Source organism: Chiloscyllium punctatum, chromosome 8, assembly GCF_047496795.1.
Source record: "Chiloscyllium punctatum isolate Juve2018m chromosome 8, sChiPun1.3, whole genome shotgun sequence".
NCBI classification, from domain to species: Eukaryota; Metazoa; Chordata; class Chondrichthyes; order Orectolobiformes; family Hemiscylliidae; genus Chiloscyllium; species Chiloscyllium punctatum.
Window position 1 is genome coordinate 24,969,186 of NC_092746.1, and position 27,813 is coordinate 24,996,998.

The 27,813-nt window shown below is 41.1% G+C and overlaps 1 long non-coding RNA gene across 3 annotated transcripts in view; it reads left to right on the forward strand.

Moving 5' to 3' along the window:
* LOC140480419 (uncharacterized) overlaps positions 1-27,813 on the forward strand; it is a 176,007-nt gene that overhangs the window by 119,924 nt on the left and 28,270 nt on the right. The window contains exon 6 of one of the 3 annotated variants that reach the window (XR_011961289.1): positions 3,101-8,104. The exons of the other annotated variants lie outside the window; for them this stretch is intronic. This is a non-coding gene — a long non-coding RNA (uncharacterized lncRNA). Of the gene's footprint in view, positions 1-3,100; positions 8,105-27,813 lie in introns of those variants that run through there. 3 annotated transcript variants of the gene reach the window in all.

Below are 27,813 nucleotides of genomic sequence, written 5' to 3' on the forward strand. Positions count from 1 at the left end.
AATAAATGAATAACTAGGCTAAGATTAGGGCCGGTCAAGGACAATTGTGGGAAGTTATGCATGGAGTCAGAGGAGATTGGAGAAGTGCTGAATGAATATTTTTCATCAATATCTACTCTGGAAAAAGATAATGTTGTTGAGAATACTGAGATACAGGCTACTAGACTAGACGGGATTGAGGTTCACAAGGAACAGGTGTTAGCAATTCTGTAAAGTGTGAAAATAGTCCCCTGGGCTGGATGGGATTTATCCTAGGAATCTCTGGAAAGTTAGTGAGGAAATTGCAGAGCCTTTGGCTTTGATCGTCATTGTCTACAGGAATAGTGCCAGAAGACTGAAGGATAGCAAATGTTGTCCCATTGTTCAAGAAGGAGAGTAGAGACAATCCTGGTTATGATAGACCAGTGAGCCTTACTTCAGTTGTGGGGAAAGAGTTATGAGGAACAGGATTTGTAATAATCTAGAATGGAATAAGTTGATTATGGATAGTCAACATGGTTTTGTGAAGGGTAGGTCATGCCTCACAAACCTTATTGAGTTCTTTGAGATGGTGACCAAACAGTTAGATAAGGGTAAAGCAGTTGGTGTGGTTTATGTGGATTTCACTAAGGTGTTTGATAAGGTTTCCCACAGTAGGTTATTGCACAAAATACAGAGGGTGATTTAGTGGTTTGGATCAGAAATTGGCTAGCTGAAAGAAGACAGAGAGTGGTGGGAAATGTTAGTCCTGGAGTTCAGTTACTGGTGGTGTACCGCAAGGAGTCTGTTTTGGGGCTACTGCTGCTTGTCATTTTTATAAATTACCTGGATAAGGGTGTAGAAGGATAGGTTAGTAAATTTTCAGATGACAGAGGTCAGTGGAGTTGTGGATAGTGCCAAAGGATGTTTCAGGTTATAAGGAGACATAGATAAGTTGCAGAGCTGGGCTGAGAGGTGGCAAATGGAGTTTAATGTAGAAAAGTGTGAGGTGATTCACTTTGGAAGGAACAACAGGAATACAGAGTACTGGGCTAATAGTAAGATTCTTGGTAGTGTGGATGAGCAGAGAGATCTCTATGTCCAGATACATTGATCCCTGAAAGTTGCCACCCAGGTTGATAGGATTGTTAAGAAGACGGTGTGTTAGCTTTTATTGATAGAGGGATTGAGTTTCAGAACTATGAGGTCATGCTGTAATTGTACAAAACTCTGTGTGGCTGCACTTGGAGTACAGCGTACAGTTCTGGTCACCGCATTATAGGAAGGATGTGGAAGCTTTGGAAAGAGTTCAGAGGAGATATACTAGGATGTTGTCCAGTATGGAGGGAATGTCTTATGAGGAAAGGCTGACAGACTTGAGGCTGTTTTTGTTAGCGAGAAGAAGGTTAAGAGGTGACTTAATTGAGACAAATAAGATAATCAGAAGATTAGATAGGGTGGACAGTGAGTGCCTTTTCCTTGGATAGTGATGGCTAGCACAAGGGCACATAGCTTTAAATTGAGGGGTGTTAGATATCGGACAGATGTCAGAGGTAGTTTCTTTACTCTGAGAGTAATGGGGCGTAGAATGCCCTGCCTTCAACAGTAGTAGACTTACCAACATTATGGACATTGGATAAATGTATGGATGAAAATGGAATAGTGTAGGTTAGATGGGCTTCAGATTGGTTTCACAGGCCTGCACAACATTGAGGGCCGAAGGGCCTGTACTATGCTGTAATGTTCTATGTTCTAGAAGTAGGTGAAAATGAGTTGACTGTGCTGAAAACAAGCCATGTCATGTCAGGTATAGTATGGGGAAAGAGCAAAAGGAGGTGTTCAGGTTCTAAAATCATTGAAGTTGATATTGAGTCCTGAAGGCTGTAGTGTCTCCAAGTGAAAAATGAGATATTGTTCTTTGAATTTGTACTGAGCCTCTCTGGGGTACTGTAGCAGGCCTGAGACAGAAATGTTTGCCAGGGAACGTAGTGGTGTTTTGAAGTGACAAGCTACTGGAATCTTGGAGTCATTTTTTACAAACAGTAGCATCCACCATCCTTTGTTTTATTTTAACAAGTTCCAGTACCTACGTTACCCTCTGTGATATAAAGGTCTGAAGGTAGTTTGTCTTGATCCTTGCTCTAGAGATTCTCATTTCTCCAGGTGCAAAAGTCAGATAAAAATGGATAGTGAACCAATTTGCTATGTCTCTGGGAGTTCTGTGACTACACCAAAGAGAAAAGCTACACACAATTTCCACAAGAGTTGTACTTTCTCTGAACATTGAGCTGATATTGTGGTCTCAGAAGAGAGTTCTGAAATGTTGAGACTTTTCAAGATAACCTGCATATCTTGGGTAAGATTAATATTGAACAAGGGTGGGAACACCAAGCCAACTGCTTTTGTTTTTGTGTATATGTTCAGCTGAATGTGAAGGGCTTGGGACCTGGCCAAAGAAGTCGGAGCCTACAGCTAGAGTCTTAACTGCTCCAGCTATAGTCAGGGCTGGTTCCTGGAACCACCCACATGCAATTGGCAGAATGCTTTGATTGTTGGTTTGAGGCATCATTTGAAAACCATCAAGCTACAATAACCAAAGCGTGCAAAGAATCTGGTAAAGGAACTAGCATTGTTAATTTTTTTAAAAAATTCTATTTGCAACATAGGTGTGACTGTGTGCATCGCATACATAAGCTTTACTGTCACCATTTTGATGATGAATTTTGATTCAAAATTGATCATTTCAGTTTTTGATTTTGTATGATCCTGTGAATTAAATAGTACTATCTTTAAAAGGAATGATGATGATGGTTTGTGAAGCCCAGTCTCATACTGAGAAAACTTCAAAGGTACAAGGCCATGCTAGACAATGTAAAAAGTCATTACATCTGCTTTCATGTTTATAATATCAGTATTATTGGGCATATGCTTTAAGATGTAGCTTTGAAAGTGTACTAGAATTAAAGGAATAAGCTGGGGAGATCCAAGATGGCGGCGACTTGGGGGGGTTGCGTTTGCTGGGCTCCACGCCACAACATCAGCAGGACAGAGCTCGAACCCATCCCATCTACACTACTGTAAGTAAATACAGTAAAAGAGCTATAGGACCTGAAAATGTTACTGACCTTTGTTTTTACTGCAGGAGAAAGCTGAAGAAAGGAGGAAGTTTGCTTGCTTCTTTCTTCCTCGCTAGGCCCCAGTTGAGAGCTCACCAAATCTTGTGAGGTCCTGGGGAGGCAAATTGAAGAAAAAATTGAGAAGAAGCTGGGCCCGGTCTCTACTATGCTGCAAGTCTTGGGGAAAAGGACTGATGAGCTCGAGCGCCGGGTCACAGGGTTGGAGGCAGAGGATGATTCATCCAAGAGTCGGACTGAAGCCCTGGAAACACAGGTCGTGGTTTGCTGGATCTGGTGGATGGTCTTGAGAACAGGAGCAGAAGAAAGAACCTTTGTGTTGTTGCCATAACAGAGGGGACACAAGGTGAACAGCCAGTGGAATTCTTTGAGAATTGATTCCTGGAATTTCTTAGTTTGGAAAGGGCTGAGAAGGGAAGGATAAAGATTGAGAGAGCCCACCGGGTTGCGGTATGAAAGCCAGGAATGGACCAGCGCCCTTGCCCTGTTCCGGTACGTTCCATCATTATAAAGACAAACAGAGTCATGGAAGCTTCCAGAGTCCAAGGAAAGGATTCAAGGGCGTTGGTGTGTGAGGGTTTCAGAGTCAGGGCTTTCCAAGACTTTTCAGTGGTAGTGATCCAGAAGAGGAAGTCCTATGATGGCATCAAGAGGGATTGAGAGCGCTCGGGATCCAGTACTCTTTAAGCTATCCAGTGGTGCTTCAGATTAATTATAATGGATCCGATATATATTTATTTGACATACCAGGGAAAGCGAGGAACCTGGTGGATGCGGTGACTTAAGCCGGATGATTGAGTAGGTACAAATGACAGAGCTGTTCATGTTTGTCCTTCTTTAGAGAGGACTTGGTGGAGTCTCCTTTTGTTGGTAATAAGTGCTCGGGGTGAATAGAGTATTTACCTTTAATTCCTAAATTAAGTTACACCAAGGAATGGGTGACGTATTTACTTTTAACTTACATGTGTATATTTCTAATCTTGCTTTTTTCTACCGGGTTGCCTGTGTGTGTGGCACAACCCTAGCCGGTAGGAGTTGAGAGGGTGATTGGGATGATTAGTAGGGTTTTGGGATGTGTAAGTGCCCCCTTTGAATGGGGAGTAAATTCCTCTAATCAGTCCCTTTGGCACTTTTCTGTTTTTCCATTTTTGGTGCATGTAATTTTTGCAAATTTTATAGGTTTGTTGGTTGTAGCTGTTTAACTTTATGTAATTTTTGTGTTTTGTGGACTTTCTTGTACGAAGCTTGGCAATTCATAGTTCGGGTTCTCACTCGTGGGAGTCTAAATGGTGCTATAGAAGGCTATAGTTAAGGATGTGTTCAAATGGTGTACTTGGAACATTAAGGGGAGTCACTCCCCAGTCAAGAGGAAGAAGGTACTTTCCAGTCTTAAAAGGGAGAGGGTGGATGTTACCTTATTGCAAGAAACTCACCTAGACGATGCAGAGCATTTGAAACTGCAACAGAATGGGTATGACCAGGTGTATTTCTCATCTTTCAATATGCGAAGTAGGGGGATTGCCATTTAAGTTGCTAGAGTGTATTACTGTCCCCCGGCCCACTCCCTCAAGTTCTTGATAGACGCATTTTGTCGACTGGTTAACCTCGCATCTCAGCATATTATCATGGGGGGGGGGAGGAGTTTAATTATCTAATAGATCCTACGATGGACAGATTGCCCAAAGGCCCCCCAATATCATCATCACGATCTAAGCAATTAAGGAACTTGTGAGTTGAATTAGGATTGGTAGATATTTGGACGCACCTTCACCCTACTGGCAGGAATTTTACTTTTTTCTCAAATCCACTCAAATACCATACCAGGATTGATTTCTTTTTGACTCCTGCAGCTCACTTAGGCTCGATGATATCATGTAGAATTGGCAATATCATTATTTCTGATCACCCCCCAGTGTATTTAATAATCAAGAGTGAGGATACTCTGGTAGATTCGAGGCACTGGTGATTGGGTCCCTTCATCCTTAAGGAGAGCAAGTTTACTGAATTCATTTCTACTAAATTCAGGGCTTTTTAAGACATTAATTTAGGCTCGGCCAGTAATCCATCCATTCTCTAGGAAACTGCTAAAGTCTACATTGAGGGTTAGTTATTGCCTAATCTGCCAGTAAGAAACAGCAGAAGGGTGAGCAGCAATGCTTCCTCAAGATACGTCTGAAGGCAGCTGAAAAGGCATATTTTGATAGGCCCTCGTTGGCTAAATTGCAGAGGATCACAGCGCTTAGGTCCACACTGAACTCCACACAGACACCTAAGAGGGAGCTTACATTTGCAAATCACCAATTGTTTGCGCATGGGGATAAGCCAGGCAAGTAATTAGCCCAGAAAAAATGGTGCTCTCCCAAACCATTACCTTGGTCAGGGAGGATACTGGAAATTTAACCCATGATTCTAAAAGGTTTAACACAGCATTTCGGAAATTGTACTCTGAACTATACCAGTCTGGAAGTCTGAAAGTGACTCCTGTACAAGAGTCTCTCCTTAAGGCTGCATTGTCAGTGCAAGAGGTACAGGAGGCTGTGAGGCAGCTTCAGGACAGAAAGGTGCCTGGTCCTGACTGACTTCCCACTGAGTTTTATAAGGAATGTGTAAGTATACTGCCAGGCCTGATGCTTAGTATGTTTAATGATTCATATAGCTGTGGCCTTTAAGAGAGGCAAACATCTTTCTTATTCTTAAAAAAGAGAAGGCCCCAGAGGACAATGCTTCCTATAGGCCCATCTCACTCCTGAATATCGATTTTAAAATCCTATCTAAGAGTCTGGCACTAAGGCTAGAAGCTGTGCTGCCCTCCATCATTAAGGAGGATCAGACAGGGTCGATAAAAGGTCACAGGATAATGTCGAATAATGTCAAGACGTTTCTTAATATGATCCAAGTATGTCAACAACAATCAGTACAGGGATTAGTGATCTCTTTAGATGTGGAGAAGTAATTTCACTGGGTTGAGTGGCCATATCTTTTTTATACTTTAAAGTAGTTTGGCTTGGGTGAGGCCTTAATCAGATAAGTAAAGGTTTTGTATAGTGACCCTCTTGCCACAGTCCTCACCAATGGTGCGCTGTCAAGCAATTTCAATATTCTTAGGGGCAGTCGACAGGGCTGTCCCTTATCACTGTTGCTTTTCACATTGGTGATTGAACCGCTGGCGGAGGCAATTTGTAAGGATCCCAATATATCCACTCCAGAAGTGGGGGCAAAGTCACGTAAGATTGCATTGTATGCAGATGACATTCTTGTCTTTTTATCAAACACAGCGGTTTTGGTGCCTCATCTGATACAATGGCAGCTTTTCGGGTTACAAGATCAACTTTGCGAAATCAGAGACCATGCCCATGTGTGGTTTCCCGAAAATGCCTGATCCTGAGGCTGAATCTCGATTTTCCTTTAGATGGTCACAGGAGGGCTTTCTCTAAGTATATGCATTACTTCAGTCTTTGATCGGCTATTTAAAACCAATTTTGCCCATTTCTTTGACAGAATTAAATAAGACCTTCGAAGATTTGAGGTGCTTCCGATCTCCTGGTTAGGTCAGATAGCCCTCATTGAACTGAAATTCTCCCCTGTCTACTGTATCCTACGCGAATGCTTTCTCTGCTTTTTACTAAGCAAACATTTGGAAGACTGAACAGCTGGTTCAGTTCCTTTATTTGGTATTGCAAGCGACCCCTTACTAAACTGACTAAACTGCAGCTACCCCACAGGCAAGGAGGAATGGATCTCCCAAATATCAAAACTATCAGTTAAGCTCGTTGCTATCTTACGCGAATAACTGGGCCTGGGGGGACCCTCACTCACTTTTGCTGGACATCGAAGCATCTCAGCCAAGATGCCCACTTATTAGGCTGCTGTTCTTAGACAAAATGAGAACAGTTAGGAAATATTGCTATTGCCCAATAGTCATCAATACTATCAAGGCGTGGAGGGCAACGCTATACAGCCAAAACATAATTTTTTATACTCATAGTTGATATGCCGGGTTTTCAGCCAGGGATGATGGACTCAGGGTTTAAACTAGGGGCATGTCTTGCCTGGGTGACTTATTCAAAGCAGATATACTGATGTCTTTTGACCAGCTGGCTCAGAAATATGAGCTGCCCAGTAGGGACCTCTTCCGTTTTTTTCAAATTAGGAATTTCATACAAAAAGAGACCACCCTTCTAACTGATTCTTATACATCTGACATGGAGAAGAGGATGCTGAGAACACACTTTCTGTCAGCAATGTCTATCACCTATTGGGAGAGGGTCCCTTGGACGAGTCTGAATGGCTTTGTAAGGTATGGGAGAGGGAGCTGGACATTGAGATCTCTTCTGTGAATATCTGTGAAAATGGAAAAAGGTTCTCGATTTGCAACAGGACCCATGTCTTGCAATTGAAGATTCTCCACAGGGTCCACTTCGCCCTAGACCACCTTTCAAAATTTAAAGCAGGAGTATCTCCAAAGTGTCCCTGCCACAGGCTGTGGGCATACTGGAGCACTGTGGTAGGTGAAATAGAGGTGGAGATGGACACGGTATCTCCTCTTCTTGGCCTTGTTAATCCACTTCCATTAGATGCACACAAAAAAAGGCTTTTCAGTATCCTCACTTTTTGTGCAAGAAAGAATATTCTGTCAGGGTGGGTGTCTGAAAACCTGGAACACATCCTTTTGGACTTTCTTACAAGCAAGGTGCACCGTAAAACTGAGAATTTTTATAAGACGTGGTGGCCGTTTTTGGACTACCTGGGTACAGATGTGTCTGCCATACTAAATAATGGCCTTTATATAGCCATAACAATTCTGTTTAATGAATCTGGTATCTAGAGAGGAGGATCTACGATCACATGAATATGTATAAATGTCGGCTCTTGATGGTCAAGGACTATTACTTTGCTTTGTTGAGCTGTATTATTATTACTGTCATGATTTTTTAAAGTTAGTTATCATTTGCTATTTATTTATTAATGTAATCAGTGATTTTTTTGTATTGGTTTGAATTGTTTGTTTTCTATTTGCTGTAATATCCAAAATAAGTTTCTTTTCTTTTCAATAAAAATATATTTAAATAAAAGGAATAAGCTACAACTCACATTTTATGTATCATTAGTTTAATTTGACAGGGATTTTTCTTGCATAATAGGTTTTTAAAATATCTTGGGATATCTGACTGATTTTTCCGATCATTTGGTTGTTCTAATCTTATGAAAATGCGCATTTGTTGTTTTAATTTTATTTTTAACACCTGGCACTGTTTTTCCAGACAAATATCTTTTAGTAAAAAAAAAGTTGTTAGAGCAGCAACGTATAGCAATAATAAGCAGGAGTTTTAAAAACATTTTTTGACAGTATTCTGCTCTCATTGTCTTTTTAAAATTAACTTAATAATCTTAACAAATATTGATTGCACTTTATTTTCTATATATTATTGCTAAATTCTGGAAGTCTTGCAACACTGTGGGTAGTATCACTGCTTCTGAATCAAAATCTTCATGTTTGGAGTTCCAAGGTGGAATTCCACCCAGTTTTTAATGATCAAACAAGGCCTATTCATAATGCAGCCAAACAGATTGATCAACTTGCAAATCCTTCCAATACAAGCCAATAGCAGGTGGTAAAAGTAGGCACAATTTCTGGCACTCAATTGATGGAAAAAAGGTTGGAGCCTCTACAATCATTAGCCATAGCTCCAAATGACAATTTTCATGTAAAATTGCACATTACCACAGCATCTCGGGCTCCCTGAGTGATCTGTAATGCACCACCATAGCTGTACTGCTCATGCAGAAAATTAGACTGCAGTGAACATCTGTAATACACTTTGGGGCCTTTACTTCTGTTAATTTAAAAATTAACTTTATTGAAGTTTACAGCTTCTATACTTAAATTCATAGGCAGAGAGATCAAAAGATAGTACAAATGGTGTGACCATTTGTATAATCTTTTGATCTTTATGCCTGTGTGAAATATAGAACCGCTACAGTGTGGAAACAGGCCATTTGGCCCAACAAGTTCACACCGACCCTCTGAAGAGTAACCCATCCCCTGACCTATTCCCGACCCTAGTACTCTACATTTACCCCTGACTGACACACCTAACCCATACATCCCTGAACACTATGGGCAATTCAGCATAGCCAATTCACCTAACCTGCACATCTTTGAATTGTGGGAGGAAACTGGAGCACCCGGAGGAAACCCACACAGACATGGGATGAATGTCCATACAGACAGTCGCCTGAGGCTGGGATCGAACCTAGTTCTCTGGCACTGTGAGGCAGCAGTGCTAACAACTAGGCCACTGTGTGCTTCCCGTCACTTCACCTGACAAAGGAGCAGTGCTCCGAAAGTTTGTGATTTCAAATAAACCTGTTGCACCATAACCTGGTGTTATGTGACTTCTGACCTTATCCACCCCAGTCCAACACCGGCACTGCCACATCATACTTAAATTAACAGCTTTGCAATTTACTAGAAAACTGACCATTTGCTCAGAAGAATATGATCTTAGTTAATTTAACTATCATCATGGTTCACTGAAAGTGGCAATACAAGTGGATAAGGTGATGAAGAAGGCATAAGGCATGCTTGCCTTCATTGGTAAGGGCATTGGTAAGTCATTTGCAGCTGTATGAGTCTACAGTTAGGCCATATTAGGTGTATTGCATGCAGTTCGAGTCACTACACTATAGGAAGGATGTTCCTTGAGAAGGTGCAAAACAGGTTTACCAGGATGCACTTGGATTGGAGTTTATTAGCTATTAGGGGATTTTGGGCAAACTTGGATTGTTTTTGGTAGAGAATCAGAGACTCGTGGACAATCTGATGGAAGTATATGAAATTATGAGAGGGGTAGATAGTTGAACTCCAATTTCCCAGGATGGAAATGTTAAATGTTAGGACGCATAGGTTTCAGGTGCGAGGGGAAAGATATAAAGGAAATGAATGAGAAAGTTTTGTTTTACACAGAGGGTGGTGGGTGTCTGGAAAACGCTGCCAGGTGAGGTGGTAGCAATAGATATGAGACCAACATTTAAGAGGCATTTAGATAGACACATGAACTGCCGGGGATTATGGACCATGGGATTAATTTAGAATGGCATCATGGTTGGTGGCATTGTATTCAAATAACAACTGTAATCGGTGAGTGGCAAGAATAGGCTCCTTAATTCAAATCTGTCAGTCACACAAGTTTAAGGCAGCAATACAGACCAGAAAGACAGTTCTTATACTCAGTTAAAAATCACACAACACCAGGATACAGTCCAACAGGTTTATTTGGAAGCACTAGCTTTCAGAGAGCTGCTCCTTCATCTGGTGATAATCAGGTGGCATCTCCAAATCATTCTTGTACTAGCCCTTTTATACACGGTTCTTACATATATTAAAATTCCATTAGCATGTTGTGACATTGTTTTATCTATAGTACACAAAGGTTTGAGGGGATTCTGTCCTGGGAGACAGGAGATGAGTTAAAATATGTGCCAAGTGCTGCCTGCTACTTCTGATGGGATTAAGAGTGTCCAACCGGTCTGCTTGCATAATTAAGAGGTGTTGGTCATTTTCTCTTTTAAGTTAGTAAATGTTAGTTTAAAAAGAAATTAGGCCTATGTGCTCTAAGTAAGTTAGAAATTGTACCTGTACTTAATAAAAAAAGGATATTAAACTGATTACCACAACTAGGTTGTGAGATTTGTTTACTATTTGCCAGTGTGAGTTTCATTCATTGATGAAATTTCACGGAAGCACTGTTTGTCAGTTTCTTAAAGAGATAATGGCCCAGTTAAAAGGTATTTAACAAGTACATACTAATTGGGGACAGTAGTCATGAGTTGGAGATGCCGGTGTTGGACTGGGGCGTCCAAAGTTAAAAATCGCACAACACCAGGTTATAGTCCAACAAGTTTAATTTGAAGCACACTAGCTTTCGGAGCGATGCTCCTTTATCAGGTTGCTCCGAAAGCTAGTGTGCTTCAAATTAAACCTGTTGGACTATAACCTGGTGTTGTGTGATTTTTAACTAATTGGGGAAACTGTTTGGTGTTCTGTAATCTATTCAGGTTTGGGAGGCACTTGGGCTGATTAATATTGTACTGTTTTGTGGAGACTTGATGGGGATGGCATTGTTCTGTACACTACACTTATTCAGAGATGGCAAGGGCTGATAAAGTGTGAAAATGCAGTAATGGGTTTGAAAGGGTTGTTTTGATTAGAAAGGGTTGTTTTAAATTTGATCTATCTTATGATAGTAAAATATACTATAGAACTGCGGTTTTATGAATGACTGAAACAGTGTCATAATAGGGAGTAATGACTGAATGAAATGGGAATGCGGTGTTCGCTTGTGAGTGGGTTAGTAAAACAGTTATGAAGCAATAAACATAAAGTGGGTTAGTGAAGGGACCTAGAATACAATATCTCACAGCACAGACATGGTGCACAGAAGAGTCTGTTCCTGTGCTGAATTGTTCCACTCGAGTTAAAAATCACACAACACCAGGTTTAATTGGAAGCACACTAGCTTTCAGAGCTACGCTCCTTCATCAGGTGATAGTGGAGGACACAATTCTAAGGCACAGAATTTATAGCAAAAAGTTACAGTGTGATGTAACTGAAATTATACATTGAAAAATACCTTAATTGTCTGTTGAGTCTTTCATCTGTTCGAATACCATGATAGTTTCACTTCTTTCATATGTAAATCACAAAACCTTTTTTTTAAAAGTTGCATTCTCAGGTTAGCTGTTAACAATGGGCGTTAGCTAGACAATATGTTGAAGGTGTTAGCCCCCTGTGTTCTCTATCTATGCCATGATGTTTAGATTGATTCTAATCTACAAAGTGAAAAAAATGGAGTTTTACATGAATTCATGCAGTTTTTGAGCAAAGTACAATGTAACTTTGCAAGTACAAATTCACCCCACAAAATATGTGTGTGCATGTAGGTCTTTGTCTGTCTGTGTGTGCGTGTCTGGGGTGAGGGATTATGAGTGTCTGTGAGAGAGAGTGTATATATGTGTGCATGAGTGTAGAGTGGTCTAAGTCTCTGAGAGGATGCCAGTGTGGGTGTGAGAGTGTGTGTGTGTCTGTAAGGGTGAGTGTGAATGTCTGTGATTTTTTAACTTTGTACACGCCAGTCCAACACCGGCATCTCCAAATCATTCCAATCCATTCAAGAGGACACCTTTAGTCAATCACCAAAATGACTCATTCAATTACAAGATTTTTTCCCAAGGTTTTATTCAAATAACAGACACAAGCCAAGACTTATAATTGCTTGGTATAATTTGTTTGATAAGGAGTTAAGCGGTAAATATCTCTTATCATTTGGTGCTTACACATATAAGGAAGACTAGTTTCTGATAAATATTTTTCAAGATTCTACTTGCTTTGTTTACCTTATCTATTTGGAAGAATGCATTGCATTAATTCACTTATAAGTCTACAGTATCAATGGAACCCCATTTCACATTGGTACCAATTTCAATTTGGTTAGTCTACAATATTTAAAAATGCTGTTTATTGATTTTTCATAATTTCATGAAATCCTTTTTAATTTGTTTTGCACTTTATATAATATAATTAATCTACAGATGCCCCTGGCTTTCCTATAATTAGAAAAAAGTTGAAAGAATGTAAGTGCAGTCACATCCTCTGACAAAGCACCTCATCAATAATGAAACAGTTGATGCAATTAGGTAAAATGAAATATGAGAATAAATTATTGAAAACAGATGTTCAAGTTGATTTGCAGTCAACTGACAGAGTGCAATGTTTTTTGGAGAAATACATTGTAAGTTTAGGAATCAATGACAAATTTTGGGTTAAATGTAATCTAATTCACCTCAAATGCAAGAGCTAAGGAGACTCCATATATCCTCATTTTCTAAGCGGTAGAGACCAACTATAATTGTGTAAAATATCTTGTGTATGTAGCAAGAAGATGTGAATTATGGAGAAAGAAGGCAGAAATGTCACAGGAACACCATTACCTCCAAGTATCTCTGCAAGTCACTGTCTATCCAAATTTAATTTACATTTCTTCAATATTGCTATGTTAACATCCTTTAATTATCTGTCTAATATCATTGTGGGACACCATCATGACATCCTCAATAGCAGTTCAAAGAGGAATGCCAAGGCAATTCTCAGGGTAATGAGGGACAGGCAATAGACATGGTTTTGTTGATCTTGCACTCTACTTGAGAACAAGTAAAGAGAATCTGCTGCAGGAGAAAGTTGCATATAAAGTTGAGTTCAATTTGTAGGTGAAGGGGTTAAGGATCTGTAATAAATGAAGAGATATATACTGCAGTCTTATTGTATTTAAATTACGTTTGCAGCTTGGTAAGTGAAGTTCTGTACCGTATGGCTGCATGGGTCCAAGACCTTTGCTTAACAAACTATGTGAAGATGCCAGCTGCTATCCTTCTATAGAAAATGCTACTTTCAAGATTACCTACACTTACAAACCGCCTTTAGTTAAAAATCACAACACCAGGTTATAGTCCAACAGATTTATTTGGAAGCACTACCTTTCGGAGCACTGCTCCTTCATCAGGTGATTGGGGAGAATAAGATCATAAGACACAGATTTTATAGCAAAAGTTTACAGTGTTATGTAATAGAAATTAAATATTGCAAAAGACCTGGATTGTTTGTTAAGTCTCTCATTTTTTAAAATGAATATGTTGGTTTCAGTTCTTTCATACGTAAATCACAGAACATTTAAAAGTTACATTCTCATGTAAACTTTAACAACTGGTGTCATGTCGGCCCAAATAATGCATTTAAGGTGTGAGCTGCCCTGTGTGAGACTGTCTGTGCCACAATGATCAGACTGATTCTAATCTTAAAAATGGATTTAGAGAAACTTACATGGATTCATGCAGTTTTGAGCAAAGTAAAATGTAATTCTGCAAGTACAAATTCACCCCACAAACCATATATATATATATAGTGTGTGTGTTGGGGGAGGAGGTGATGAATGTCTGTGAGAGAGCGTATGTATGTGTGTGATTACTTACTTAGATTACTTACTTTTACAGTGTGGAAGCAAGCCCTTCGGCCCAACAAGTCCACACCAACCCTCCGAAGAGCAACTCACCCAGACCCATTCCCCTACACCTAACACTACGGGCAATTTAGATTGTAAAGGGGTATAAGTCTGTGGAAGGGTGCGTGTGGGAGTGTATGTGTGAGCATATGAGAGAGGGTCTGCGTGAATGTGTGCGTGTGCAGGAGTGTCTATGTGTCTGCATCTGTCTGTCTGTGTGTGTGTGTATAGTGCAATGGGGTCACCTGTAGTGTGAGATGAACCCAAGATTCCAGTTGAGGCCATCCCCATGGGTAGTGAACTTGGCTACCAGCCTCTATTCGGCTACTTTTCGTTGTTGTCTGTCCTGAAGTCTGCCTTGGAGGACGGTCACCCGAAGGTCTGAGGTCGAATGTCCCGAACTGCTGAAAGGTAAGCAATGGGGACAGGTCTTAACACTATTAATTCACAGATTCAAGATTCATAAGGGAAAGTTCTTGAGCAGTTCACAGTTTTATTTATCAGCTTCGATGCTGATGGAATTTGCTCATTTGCAATAAGGGGACGGGCTCAAATAATTGGTACTCATGAAACATTCCATCCTAGAAAAATATAAACATCTTGCCTCACAATAAGCATGATATCTGCCAGCTGTCAATACTGAACAGAAACGTTGTTCTCAGTTCTATAAATTCCTGCGCTTCACAAGAATCTTCAGCCAAGTATGGATGTGGAAATAATTTTGCAAAGCCAACAACTAATACAGTTGCCAAAGTCTTAAAATATCTTAGCAACTTAATGTATTCAGTGTACTCTGCAGTGTGGGAACCCTTTGCTCATGTCAAGAAAAATGTCATGAAAAGTAATAACATTTAGAAATATTTATTTCCCATATATACATGTAAGGACATTAATGAAAGAATGAGTCTATTTTGGGAAAAGAGGAAAGAAGGGCCTGGCAACTAAATAATATTCAGGAAAATAATTCATGAAATAAGGCCTTAAATTCCTTCGTCCTCCTTCTGAAATGTTTGTTTTTTTTTAATTTCTCTTGTCTCTCTCACTGGCTGATATTGAGATGTGGTTGCAAGTAGCCATTCTTTGTAAATGAAGTTTGTCAGTGCTGTTGGCACGTTAATTAATTACGGTGGGAGAGACCATTTTACAGCTGAGCTCCATGTCAAGTCACGCAATGTTCAAAAATACAGTTTCCAGCCAAGTCACTGCATGATGAGGTAGGGGGGAAGTAATAACAACTTTCAAATTTGTAAACTATTTTGTAAGTGTCAATAATGAAAGGTTTTCATTGCATGTGCATTTTTGGAAAAAAGGGTTTAGATTCAGTTATCATGAGGAGAGCTGAGAGACAAGTCAGCAAATATTGTTTACACAAAAACATATGAAATGCAAAAACTGCAAATAGTCCTTGAAGCAGATATTGCAACACTATTGAAAATGAAGCTGATTAAACATTTAGAATTGGAAGCATTTAAAATGATATGGGGAAAGGACACAGAAATTGAATTAGAATAACTGGATGAAAATTGAAGCTGTTGCTGCCAATTGTTTGGGTGTTGCAAGTTGTCTTAGAAATCCAAAATGACTCCATACTGATATTCACCCATGGTGAATTGCACCTGTCGCCATATTGAGCTGGGATAAATAATGAACAAGGTGCACTTCTGCCAGAAGAAGGCAGAGCAAACACATCATGCTGTTTACAGGATAGTTGCTGGTTGATTTCTTATGGTCACTGCTATGATTCTGCATGTGTTAATTGATTTATTTTAGATATTTCAAGAATCAGAAGTTTACAGAGCATGATATAGCAGGTGGTGAAAATATTTTTTACACCAACCATTGCTTTTAGATGTAGATTAATTAATAGGCATTCCTCTTGGAACTCAGCATCTTGCCTGCTTTTTCCCCTGTTGTGGTCAAATCAGATTCCACTCAGTCTCCATTTCCAGCACTTGTTCCAGCAAAATATCCTCTTATTTGAAAGTGGCAGACTGACTTGGAGCAGTGTCAAACTCTCATGAGATTGGCCCCTTGCTAATGCATCCAGCCAGTGAAGGACATTGCTAGTGCTGTCTGGTTGCAGAGACCATTCAAGTGATATTCTAATCAATGAATGGAAGTAAAGTATGCATCACAATCCCCATGCCTTTTTATGATGGCTCCTAATAGCTCCTGGTTCAATGTGCATGTCATTTTTAAAACCTGGTTACATTTTGTCAGATTTGTCTCTTGGAGTAAGATGAGATAGCAGAAGGTTAACGCTTTGGATCCATGATTGTACAACCTGCTTAGTTCAGTTGTCTAGTGTGTGGATCAGATTAACATGATCAGCATGGGGCCCAATCCCTGTTACAGCAGTGACAGACTTAGGGCCTGTCTCTGTGCCCTACCCATAGTAAAGAGTCATGGCACTTCCTCAAGGTTCAGCAAATAATCACCCACGACTTGCCTTTGGGTAAAGAAATCAAGACCTCATCTGTCATAGTGCAAATAATGAATGTTTTATTGGGGCAATGTGCATATTGTTATGAAGTTGAAGGTATGTACTGTACTTTTAAGAGAGAGTAAAGGCTGTTCTGAACTGAGACCTTATGAGCGCCTGTGTGTACATGACTAGATCACAGTCCTAGAGTATACTGGAAAATTGAAAATCTGCAACACTTGGCTGTGCAATTGATACCTGAGTTTTGGGGCTGTTTTGGCAACAGTTCAAATTTAACCAATCAGTTTAAATTATGCCCAGGATACTAAAACCAAATTGAGTTTTAATTTATTGTTTTGCAAACATCGAACCAATGAGTTGATTGATGTTGGGGATTTAAAAATGCAGACATTTTGAAAATTGAAGAGGAGAGCAACTGCTATCGAGAGACATCCAAAGAAATGAGGAAACACTCTCTATCAAAGGTACCTTTTCATATCAAACATACTCACAGTAAAAAGAAAGAAGATGACCGAGGGAATTCAGCAGCCGGAAGAGTAAAGTCTCAGAAGATGACAGTGGTTGTGTGGTTTTGACATCAAGTTGAGATAATTTTAATAAGTGTCTTATTAGAATAGCATATTGTTATAGAGTAGCAGCAGATAATAAGCAATTAAGAGAAAGATGCTTAGAGTGTGAATAATTATTGTTTAATGTTCCCATTTAGAGTTGAAAAAATAAATTGATGTTATTTTCTTTAAATAGTGGGATTTGGGAGTTCTCTGTCACTCATATTTTAACAGATTAGGAGGCAAGGTGAGCTTATTTGAGTGTTTGATTTAGTTAACAGAAGGGTTCATTGCCGTCTCATAACAATATGTACAGAGCCTTTAATAAATATGTTAGTCATATTCAGGATTTAGCTGAAGCTCACACTGCAGATTTTCTTTCAGAAAATCTTTCAAAGGCAGTAGCAGGAAATATGTTCTCAGTCAGTTGCTGCAGCATATAGCCCCAAGATTCTGAATGTAATGTTGCAAGATGTTCAGTCACCTCACTTGAGTGGTGAAGGTCAATGCCATGTCCTAATATCAATACCATGAGCCTCGTATACATTGCTCAATGTACCACAACCCACTGCATTTAGTTCAGAGGGCAAGTCAAAAGTAGGATCTGAGTGTGGCCAGAGTTTGGGTGCAAGTGACCAGCCAGGAGGACAGGGGCATAGTATAGAACAAGTGCCAATGCATCAGAACACTACAGCACAAGATCCAGACAAGGATTTTGATGGAGCATTGTCTAAGGCTGGTGGGTATGCACAATAAACTGCTTGCTGGTCAGAAAGCCTACAGTCAGTGTTAGGAAGCACCAAGCAGTGTGACACAAAGTTAGCATATTGCACACAGCTTGGAGCCTACATATTTCAGCATAGATTTGGTGGTCAACTTCATTACTACAGTTTAGACACAAATGTGGAGCAACTTCTGATGACCTATCTTGCTGTCGTGGCTGTTTACGGCATTGTTTAAATGTGCTTTCAGGTTCCATCAGCAGTTCAACAGATTACCAGTATTTCTAAGGTTCCTCTCCAAAGGACTGTTGGTGGCTCAATGGATCAGCTGCCCTCTCTTAGAAAGGTAGCATTCATGCTCCCATCACTGCCAGTCCCCTAGTATCACGTCTGTTGCCTGTCAGCCTGTCTAAAATGTTATTACGCATTCCAAGGCAGTGCAGGCCAAAGTCAGGTTCTCTAGGGCTACCGCTGTTTAAAGAAGTCATGCAAAGTCATCTGCATTTGTCTAACTGAAAGTCAGCAGCCTTCCATCAGCTGTGCTGCAGTCATTGAGGTAATTCTGCTTAGGAGCTGTAGGCAAACAAGTGGACCCCAAAGAAAAGCACTAGAGAAAACTGATCATGAGGATGACCAATTGACTTTGCATGTAAGATTGAATGGCTTGTTTGAGTAATAGGTTTGGAATGTTTATTCTATGGTGACTTGTAACTCATCATTGTAGTCAGGAAAATACTGTGATGTGACAGAGGAAAGGTAAGATGTGGGACTGGTGTTAAGGTGGAATTGGGGTTAGGTTCACTGGACAATCTGGTAATAGCCAAGTTGGACAGGGAGCATGGAGAGCTTGGCATAGTACGTTTTTGACCCTGTTAAACTTGGGAACTTAGTAGGTGAGGAATTCCACGTGTTTTAAAGTTGATTTCTTTCTAAAATCAGTCAAGTATTTCATTTTTGCATCTAACTTAATTTCAGCATTGACTTAGCAGGTAGAATCTTATTGGGTCGAAGTGAGGTTGGCTATGGTAAAACTTGTGGTAGAATTAGACAAGAAGTCCGGTGAGGTCTCATCTCAACGGCAGGACTATCTCATTCCATCTTTTATTTTCACAAGCGACATAGCAAGTTTCTCGTTAGGCAGCAGCAAATTGCGAATTAAGGAGGATCATTGTTTGTTAAAGACCTTGTTGACAGCCTGACTCACCTCATTAATATTTGGCGTTCTATCTTACCAAACTTGCCAAACAAACTACCTGTGCAGAAATCTCAGTGTGGAAATCAGAGCGGCTATCTGGTGAATTCAGTTCGCTGCTAGTACTAAAGGATTCTATGTTAGACACTAGGCCCCAGCATGTCAGTGCATAATTCATAGGCTAGACCAGGCTGCATTTTGGGCTGTTTGTGCACTGTCAAAGTGCATGCTCACTCTGAACCTACTTGAATGTTCACAATATCTCTGTCTTGCATTGCTTGCCTTGTCTTTTTGCATTTTGCCACCTCAGCCAGAGATACCAGGCTCTCATTACTTCTATCTTGACTTGCTGTTAGCTTCCTTGCTCAATGTCTGCACTATCATGATTGTCAGCAGGCCTTAGTCATATCAAGGGGTATCCTGTTTCTCAGGGGATCCTAGAACAGCCTCCGATACCAGTTCAGGGGCTTGGAAATTATAAATCAGCCAGTAGAGGTGGTCAAGTTCAGAATATTGTTCACACCAGGGGTGAGGAGCCAAATGTCAGGTAACCCACCACTCGTCTTGAGCTTTTCTGCCATATTATTCCATATTGTTCTGCCATATTCTGCGTATTGTTTTCCTCCTGTAATGAAAGAGGCAAGTATTAAGGAAGGTAGGAACAGTAGCGGGGATAGCAGTATCAAAGAAAAGATGGTGACAATTACATTGGCAGAGTGGAGAAGGTCATTGACTTGCTTTCAATAGTGCTGGTATTCCTCCAGATGGTGGAGACTGCTTTAAACCCAGTGGCAACATTGAACCAGGGCGGCATGGTCTGGTGTCATGGTGTCCAATTGTGATCCTGGGGGGAAAAGGAAGTCTCACCTCTGCACCACTCTGTTCAGTAACTATTGAGATACAGAGTGTCTGCCATGTCTGGGGCAAATATCAGGCACTGTGCTGGGCAGTTCCAGACTGACAGTATTGTTTGGGTGCACAATGAGCTTTCACAGATGGTGCAGGTATGAGACTGCTGGTGAATTCTTGGATATGTGCTGAGTAATGAGTTGTTCTGGAAATGTGTGTAGTAAGGTGGGACCAGAATCAGATGGGAGGAATGCCATACTGGTGTAATAAGTAAGTAACTAATGAGCCAAGTTTGTCAAAACCTGCCAGGTCTCATGGCAGAAATTCCTCCAAAAAACTCGATGCAGGCTTAGTCAAAAAACTGTAAGACTCAGTCCATTGTTTCTTTCAGTTTTAATTAGGGTAAACAGGCAACCCTGCTATTGGAAAGCTACGTGGAAGTTTTAGGATGGAGGACAGGGATGCCTACCGGGAGAGGAGGTAGCCGCAAGAGATGTGGGAGGAAGAAGGAGGCTCCAAATAGGGTTGAGCAAGAAGGAATTGCAAAGGCTAAGGGTTAGGGGGTGGATGAGAGAAGAAAGAGGACATTACAAGAAGGGGTGGGAAGAAAACTGCAAGAGGGTTGTAGTGGAAGAAGGAGATTGTAAGAGGGGTGTAGGGGAGAAGAGATTTGTGTAGAAGAAAGTAAGAGGTGTTGCTGGGGTTGAGAAATAGGCTAGAAGGTGGCAGAGAGCAAGTGCGGGACAACACAGCTACAAAGGAAACATAACAGTTTTAAACCGTCTATGAAAGAATACTCAGCATATTTGTATCCAGGAAAACTAGAAATAACTGAGGTTTTGAATTTTTTGCAAATGATTGCAAAATCTCTGGCATAAGGCTGCAATGCTTTAGGAGCTACCAAACAGGAAAAAATGTCTTGGATAGTCTTGTAATAAAAATTGCGTTAAGTATTAAACAAATTTAAGATTGAGATCTGAGATGCCTTTTTTTGAAGAAAATAAACTGATTAACGTATGCCTGTTACCTTGTACTAATTTGAATACCATGGTGCATATGAAAATAATGTTTTCCTTATAAGTTATGTTTTTAAGTTTAACGGAGCATTGATAATTATTGAAAATATTGGCAAATTCATCTAATTGTTCTTCTGTGTGAGTTCAAATACATGTAGTTAACATGTAGAAAAATGATTGACTGGAACTATTATCCCTACTTTGTTTGAAGGTTGTAGATCTGCTGCAAGAGGTGGAGGTTTTCAGCAAGCACCTCTTTAATAATATGGAAATCCCACACTAAGGTTAGAAGACAAATATTGCTCCCTGAACACCCTGGATGAATAAAATTTATTTTTAAGGTTGTCTCCCACCTCCTCCACAAGTGTGACAAGTTTGTACTCTGTGTTGCCTTTGCTCAGTTTCCCTGCCATGCCATGTCAATGAGCTGGTAACTGCAGCACTTAAAACTAGGAGGACATGGTTTGAGCAGAACTCTCAAATGAGAATCAAGACATCAATCACACACAACACCACTCCCAGTAGACTAAATCAAATTCAACTTGAAGGATAAAACTCAAAAGACCAGGAGAAGTTAATTTGCAACTGATATGCAAGCAATAGATGATCTTATTGAATAGCATCGTTGGGGTGTTCCACTTTCTGCTGAACAAATATTTCATTATGCATGTTTAAGAGAAGCGCTGGAAAAAGCACAGCAGGTCAGGCAGCGTCTGAAGAACAGGAGAATTGACATTTTGGGCATAAGCCCTTCATCAGGAATGTGGGGGGAGAAGGGGGCTGAGAGACAAATGGGGGGAGGGTAGACATGGGGCTGGGGAGGAAGGTAAGTGGGATGGCAATAGGTGGATGTAGGTGGAAGGTTGGGAGGTGATTGTGATGGGATTGTGGGGAGGGTGGAGTAGATAGGTGGGAAGAAAGATGGACAGGTAGGTCAAGTCTAGAGAGTGGTGCCGGGTTGGATCTGGGATGTGGTGGGGGGTGTGGAGATATGGAAACTGGTGAAATCAATGTTGATGCTGTGTGGTTGTAGGGCCCTGAGGCAAAAAAATGGCCACAGTCAGACCCCACAACCAAACATATATTTCCCTCCCCATCCCAATCTGTGTTTTGTAGAGACTGTTCTCTTCAAAACTCCCTCATTACTTCCATGCACCCCACCCTCTACACCCAGCACCTTCCCCTGCTGCCGCACATACCCCCTCACCTCCTTCCAAGGCCCTAAAGAATCATTTCAAATCCGGCAGAGATTTTCCTGCACAACCACCCACCTCATTTACTGCATCCTTTGCTCTCGATGTGGTATCCTTTATATCGGGGAGACTGAGCGCCAACTCACGGAACAGTTCAGGGAACATCATTGGCCCGCATGCACCAAACCACCCCACTGCCCTGTGGCCAACCACTTCACACCCCCCTAAGGACATGCATATCATGGGCCTCCTCCACTGCCAAATCAAAGTCAGCTGCCAACTGGAGGAAGAATGCCTCCGGACGCTACAACCACACGACATCAGCATTAACTTAACCAGTTTCCATATTTCCCAATTCCCACCTTTATCGCAGATCCAACCATCCAACACGGCCACCCTCTTGACCTGACCATCTGTCCATCTTCCTTCCAACCTATCTGTTCTACCCTTTCCACCAACCCATCACAATCACCTCCCACCTGCATCTACCTATCACCATCCCACCTATCTTCCATCCCCCCCACCCCCACTTATCTCAGTCCCCTTCCCCCTCCACATTCCTGATGAAGGGCTTATGCCCAAAACGTCGACTCTCCTGCTTCTCGGATGCTGCCTGACCTGCTGTGCTTTTTCCAGTATCATACTTTTTGACTCTGACTCTCCAGGATCTGTAGTCTCACTTTCTCCTAGATGTTGAAGAGGGCATTTCCTGGAGCGTTGAGATGAAATATGGTATCACTGATGTCCAGTGAGCATGAGACAATTTACCTACTCTGCATACCTCCAGTGCAGGCTCATAAAATACACTCTGCTGCCTCCCCAGAACTTGTCTTGCTTGTGGTCCTCACCAGAACATACATAAACACAGATGCCATTTTGCCATACAACAACTGTCTGGTGTCAAAAATATGGAGCCATTTTGCAACCATCAGATTTATAGTACAGAAAAATCCTTCAGTCCAACAAATTGACACCAAGAGTTTATGTTCCTCACAATCATTCTTACGGCTTATTTCATTCATCTTTCCACCTGGATATCCTACAAGAAATTTATTATAAATCTAACATCACAAAATCTGCATCTACTTTCCTGAACTTTACATAAATAAATGTTTTCTTCTTTTTATCTGTATTGAAAAGGTATGGCAGTTACTGTTATGAAAGAGCTCTGAGAAACTCGGCATACTTTAATACTAAAAATGAAATGAACAAATGTAATATTTTATGGTGAGAAAACAGAATTTCCATCAGATAAGCTATTGGAGTTGTTACTTTCCTATAAAATTAGGTCATAATTTCAAATAAATAGCAACATTTAGAAATGTTGTGATTTGACTCCTGCTGTTTGTGTCATGCACATATCTCGAAGTTGGAGGTAGTGAGATAATTGCCTAAATCTGTCCTTTAATTAGCAGTGCAAACATGATCAATTCTGACTTTGAGCATGCCCAAGTCTTGAGTCATTTTAATGACAAGATTAATTTGTGGGCAGTCGAATGTAACCACATTGCTCATTTGTAACCACACAAATTCCATTCTATAGGGCTAAAAGACTAAAGACCAATAATTAGGTATGTATGGCTATGTGCATTCGGTGACTGATCTCATTATACCCATTGCATTCAAAACACAAACAAACATTTTGTTAAAGCCATCTATACAAACAGAGTAGCTTCATCCATCAGCATCATAGATTATGCCACAAGAAGCGTAAATTCTGGAACCAACTTGTTGAGCTAAATGATTGTTTGAACTTTAACTTAAGGAAATGTTTAACATTCCTGTGCAAACTTAGCAAACAACTTCTATATAACCTGAACAACAACAGTGTTTTTATCTATGCCCTTTAATGCAATAAAATAACTTAAGGAGTTTTGCAGAGGTGCTGTAAAGTAAGATTTTAGAATGAACCATATGAGGAGAAATTTTGGACAAGGAGGTGGTTGGTAATAAAAACGAAGAACTGTGGATGATAGAAATCTGAAAACAGAACAGAAAGTACTGGAGAAACTCATCAGGTCTTGTAGCGCCAGTAGATAAATAGAGCTAATGTTTCCAGTCCACCAATCCTTCAGCAGAGCTGAAAATAGCTGGGAAAAGGTGGTAATTATTCTGATGATGGGATGAGGGTGGGGTTGGCAGAAAATAGAGTACTTCGAAATGGGGCCCAGAGACAGAGAAAGCCAAAACAGGTAAGTAATCAAAGAGATTGCTGATGATAAACTGAGAGAGAAAGATAAATTTAGGTAGGGTGCTAATGAGAAGTGAGAGTCGAAAAGTGTGGTACTGGAAAAGCACAGCAGGTCAGACAGCATCCAAGGCGCAGGAGAGTCAACTTTTTGGGCAAAAGCCCTTCATCAGGAATATGGAGGGGGAAGGGGACTAAGAGATCAGTAGGGGGTTGAGGGTCGGTGTGGGGCTGGGGGATAGGTGGGGTGGAATGGCAAAAGGATGCAGGTGGAAGGTAATTGTGATAGGTCTCTGGGGAGGGTGGAGCAGATATGTGGAAAGGAAGATAGACAGATAGGACAAGTCAAGAGGACAGTGCCAAGTCATCTTCTGCCTCGGGACCCTATACCCACGTGACATCAACATCGACTTCACCAGTTTCCAAATCTCCCCTCCCCCCTACCTCATCCCAGATCCATCCCTCCGACTTGCCATGCCACCTACCTTGCCCCCCTTTCCCAAGCCCCATCCCCATCCCCCTTTTTATCAGTCAGCCCTTTTCCCTCTCAACATTCCTGATGAAAGGCTTATGCCCGAAATGTTGACTCTCCTCCTCAGATGCTGCCTGACCTGCTGTGCTTTTCGAGCGCAGCCTTTTTCGAATTTGACTCTCCAGCATCTGCAATCCTCACTTTCTCCGAGTTGCTAACATGAAGTGTAAATAGTTGACAATGGATTGACTACTGGAAGCAACCTATACAGGATAGAATGGAAGGGTGTAGGAGGAGGGTAATAAACACAGAGCAAGATATTTATGTCCTGAAATTGTTCGACTCAGTGTTGAGTCCTGAAGGCTATGTAGTGCCTAAGTGGAAGATGAAATGTTGTTCCTCCAGTTTTGCAATGAGCCTCGCTGGAGCCCTGCAGCAAGACTGAGACAGAAATGTTGGCATGGAAATATGGCAGTGTGTTGATCTGGCTGGCAAATGGAAGCTTGGGAATTTATTGTAAGGACACAGAGTATATACTCGGCAAAAACTGGTTACCCAGTCTGTATTTTGTCTCCATACTGTAGAGATCACACTGTGAGCAGCAAATACAGTAAATGAGATTGAGTGAAGTGCAGGTAAATCATTGCTTCATCATCAGATGTGTCTGGGACCTTGGATATTGAGGAGAGAGGATGTAAACAGGCAAATGTTACATCTTCTGTGATTACATGGGAAAATACCATGGGAGTATAGGGACGTGTTGGCAGTAGAGAAGGAGTGAACCAGGATGTCATGGAGGAAATGGTCCCTGCAGAATTCTGACAAGGGAGGGAAATATGTGTCTGGTGGTGGCATTCCGCTGGTGGTATCAGAAATGGTAGCTTATGATCTTTTGGATATGGAGCTGGTGCGATGGAAATTGAGGACTAGGTTATGAAGGGAAGAGGTGAGGTAAGAATGCAGGAAATGGGGGGAGCAGCTGAATGCCTTGTCAACCATGGTGGGGAATCCAACAATTTTGTCTCAGGCCTGCTGCATTTCTCTAGCGAGGCTTAACACAAGCAGTGGGAGCAACATCTCATCTTCTGCTTAGGTACCTTACAGATCTCAAGACTCACCAATGAGTTTAACAATTTCAGAATGTGAACACCCTCCTCCATGTCTGATATTCTTCCCCCACATCCCAGGTTCTGTCTTATGTGGTTGTTCCCTGTACAGCCAACCCATTTTAAACCATTTACACTTCTCATTAGTATCCTGTCTAGCATTGATATCTTCGAGGAGAAAGTGAGGACTGCAGATGCTGGAGATCAGAGCTGAAAATGTGTTGCTTTAGCATTGATATCTCTCTTGACTTATCAGAAATATCTCTGTTTGCCTATCTATTTTATTTCTCTCTCTCTCTCTCCCCCCCACCCCCACCTTTCTCAATTCCCAATATCACCCTGCCTTGCCAGTCACCAGCATAAATACCCTCTTTCCCAACTATTTTGAGTTCTGGCAAAATGTCAAAGGACTCAATGTTAACTGTTTCTCTTTATGCAGATTCTGCCAGACCAGTTGAGTTTCTCCAACATTTACTTTCTTTGTTTTGGTTAAGGAGTGTCTTTGAGGAGAAAAAGAAGTAAGGGATTCCGGGAGGGTATCCTAGAACCCAAAGTCCTGTCAGCAAAAAGCATGACCACTAAGTGGGATCTGATTAAGCTTCGGGATGTTCAAGAGGCAAAAATGGATAGAAATATGCTTAAGGAATTGAGTTGAAAATAAATTTACTGAGATAGGGAGGGCAAGGCTGTGGACAGACTCGAGAACAAAGGTGAGAATTTTAAATGTGAAATGTTATTTGATGAGACAGGCAGATATGCAGAGGAGGTGGGTGAATGAGATTTGGATCAAAAAGGATTTGGGCACCAGAGCTTTGGAAAACCTGAAGTTGTGGAAAGGAAACAAAGGACAAGGAAGGAATGAAAGTATATAGAAGGAAACCAAAGGGTTTCTCATGGTTAACAAATGATTTAAATATTTTGAAGTTAATTAAGTACCTTTTGAAGAGTACTCATGGTTAAAATGTAGGAGATGCTGCAGCCAATTTGTACCCAGTGAGTTACTATGAAGAGCAATGATGATGACCAGTTAGTTGGTTTCTTGTAATGTTCATTGAATGAAACATATTTGCCAGGACATTGGAGATGGTAGTGCTATGGGATGTTTAACATCTACACAAGTAGGCAGGTGGGGCCTCGGGTTCATGTTTCATTTGAAAGATGGTACCCACAACACTGCAATGCTCTTTCAGTACTGCACTGGATTGGCAGCATTGACTTTAGTGCTCAAGCCTGGAGTAGAACGTGTAACCAGGATCTTGTGATTCAGAGATGTGTGCTAACAATTGAGTGGCAGCTGACATATTGGAAAGTGGAATGTGGGAGGGTAGCCATGAGTACATTGGAATAGTCAAGTCTAGAGGTAACCCAAGATATGGATGAAGGTTTCAAGTTACGGATGAACTGAGGCAGGGATAGAATTAGGTGTTGTTATGGGGACCTTGAAAGGAGAGTGAAGCAGGATCTCATGGGAGTCAGACCTAAGTCTATGTTCTCCCAACAGTCTTTGCAGTAATGATTAGATCAGATTCCCCTACAGTGTGAAAACAGGCCCTTCGGCCCAACAAGTCCACACCGACCCTCCGAAGAGTAACTGACCCAGACCCATTTCCCTCTGACTAATGCACCTTACACTATGGGCAATTTAGCATGGCCAATTCACCTGACCTGCACATCTTTGGACTGTGGGAGGAAACTGGAGCACCCGGAGGAAACCCATGCAGACACAGGGAGAATGTGCAAACTCCACACAGACAGTCACCAGAGGCTGGAATCGAACCTGGGTCCCTGATGCTGAGGCAGCAGTGCTAACCACTGAGCCACCGTGTTGCAGACTACTCTTATAACCTTTTAATAGTAATTCTTATAACTTAGTAATAGAAAGGAGTCAAGAGAATTGATGGTGAGGTATAGCTGAGTGTCATCCGTGTACCTGGGAAA